General features: G+C 39.6%; 1 protein-coding gene across 2 annotated transcripts in view; it reads left to right on the top strand.

Annotated features, from left to right (window-relative positions):
- Positions 1 to 2,500, top strand: part of LOC138000551 (ubiquitin-protein ligase E3A-like) — a 33,035-nt gene that overhangs the window by 655 nt on the left and 29,880 nt on the right. The window lies entirely within an intron of this gene.

The raw sequence follows: 2,500 nt of genomic DNA, 5'->3' as shown, positions 1-2,500 counted from the left end.
TCACAGAATTGTCTTGGCAACAGGAAGTTTCCACACATTGCAAACAGGATTGCAACGACAGTGTGTTATATTTTTTATAATTTATTTTGGTCACTGTGGTGCCTTAAACGCGATCGACATTGAAGGAGAGTTATTTTACAGTTAAAGGAGGTGAGGGAGAATGGCATTATTTCATTTTGACTTTTATTAAATGTATGTCCTAAAAATAATGAAAGTCTTTCAATTTTGTTATGATCAGTATTGGTTATTTGAGGCCAATTTACCTAAGGCTCTCGCAATTTGAACATGAGAAAGAGCACAGCTAAAGCAAAATAAAATCCTAGGAAAAACGTTTGAGTCCAACGTTACTGTTTTTATCACTACCGGTAGATAAAATATGGAAGGTATCTGTTTACAAACATTGCTTCTGTTATTCAAATGTGGCAAACACATAAGAAACATAAGACCCTTTGTTTCGACAGCCAATGAGGCTCTGGTTGGCACATTGATGACAATAGGTGACATCAGTGATATCTTCGCTATTGGTACCTGTCATTATCAGTAATAGGAAAGGGAGGGAACTTTATTTAAAATAGAGTCTAGTCTTTCTAGCACTGGAGCACTAATTGGGAACACTGTGATTTTACTGAAATTAACAATTAATGCAAATCAAGTCAAATGCTAGTTTTTGAGGAAAGGGAAAAACTGGAGTACCCAGAGAAAAACCTCTTGGTGCAGAGTAGAGAACCAACAAACTCGTTACCCACAAATGACGTAGAGTGTGGGAATGGAACCTGGGCCACATTGGTGAGAGGCAAGTGCTCTCACCACTGCACCATCCCTGCACTGCTGTAGTAAAAGAGGAATGGTGGAGGCCATCGCATTTCTATTATATTTTTACTCAAAGTGGTAAGATCATGCACAGTCTACAGGAAAGGATTTCAAGTTTCTCCTAGAATTTTCCCACTGGCTTTCAGAAAGGATGAGACAGTTCATGAACTACATGTACATGTATCAAACTTAGCTATGGTGGGTCTGTGGAGCCATTGTTAACAGCATTGCATTCCACTCAAACTCATTTGTTGTCACAACCTTAAGCAGGAAGTTTCTCTCAACATTATCAAGGAACAAGAAGTTTCTTAATCTTTTCACTCCCAAGAGTGACACATGCAGATTTTTACTCTTTCTAATGCCAAATGATTTTACTCATCAAGGAGAGGTCCTTGGGCGTGAAAGAGTTATTATTGTGTTGATAATTCAATAAATCTGAATTGCATTCTCAGTGAAGTTGTCTACATGAATTCAGGAGCCTTGCTAAAGTTTACATTGTGGGGATGGAAGTAATAACTGATAATTGGTAACCGCGCACCGATGGCTCAGTTGGTTGAGCACCAGGCTGGGATGCGGGAGGTTGTGAGTTCAATTCCAGCCGGACCAACACTCAGGGTCTTAAAATAACTGAGGAGAAAGTGCTGCCTTTGTAATTACACACGCAAATGCTTAGACTTTCAAATCTTCTCAGATAAGGACTATAATTCGTAGGCCCCATCTCACAAATATATTTCATGTTCATAAGTCCCCTGTGGGATGTTAAAGAACCCACGCACTATTCGAGAAGAGTAGGGATTGAAGGTCCTGGTGTTGTGGCTGTCCTTTGTGAGTGTGTTCTCTCCAGCGGAAGTGGCCGGCTTGGCAGCGATGTCTCACAAAGTCTTGTGGTGTATGAGGCCACCTAAGCAGAAACAGCCACAAGTCAAAAGGGACTTTGCCGACTGTTGGAATTTGTAGATGTAGATCTATGTAGAAATAATTACTAACAAAGAAATTGAAACTGCCAAGCCTTTCTGTTTGTTACTAGCTCTTAAAGAGCTGTGAATGGAAGTTGGACCTGACAGTTATGGACTACACAATAATTATTATTATACATTGGTGTCACCAGCTCGATTTTGATTGGCTATAAGCACGCAGCTAATTCTTGCTTGCTCTGTTTCTCTTACGTCATACCTACAAACAATAGATTTTATATATGTAGAATTGACGTCATACCTACAGACAATAGTTTTATGCATGCAGAAGTGACGTCACCTGACACACTAACCAGCAGTTTGATCAGTTTTGTCATGGCAGAGCTGAGCTCAGGAATATGCATAATAAAACAATTATTGAATTCGGTTTTCGCACATTAGCGATAATTATCAAGGCCTCAGTTTGTGTTATCCACCTCAGCCTTCGGCTTCAGCAGATAACACAAACTTTGGCCTTGATAATTATTGCTAACATGCTCAACCTCATCCAGTAATTGTTAATTATTATTATCGTATGAATTGTGGGGTGTGAATGTCGGACCCAAAGGCAGGGGAGCATGATAATTTCCACTCTCAAAAAATCACCTACATGTGCCATATCAATCTAATCATTCTTCCTTACCTCCGCCCTTGCACTGGTACAGAAAATTTAAAAAGTCGTACCTGCAGGAGTTCTAGCAGGCAGATATACTGAAGCAAACTTTTTATTTGGTATA

Source organism: Montipora foliosa, chromosome 4, assembly GCF_036669935.1.
Source record: "Montipora foliosa isolate CH-2021 chromosome 4, ASM3666993v2, whole genome shotgun sequence".
In the NCBI taxonomy this organism is placed as follows: Eukaryota; Metazoa; Cnidaria; class Anthozoa; order Scleractinia; family Acroporidae; genus Montipora; species Montipora foliosa.
The sequence above is the reverse complement of the archived record's forward strand: the minus strand, read 5'-3'. Positions and strand labels throughout refer to the sequence as shown.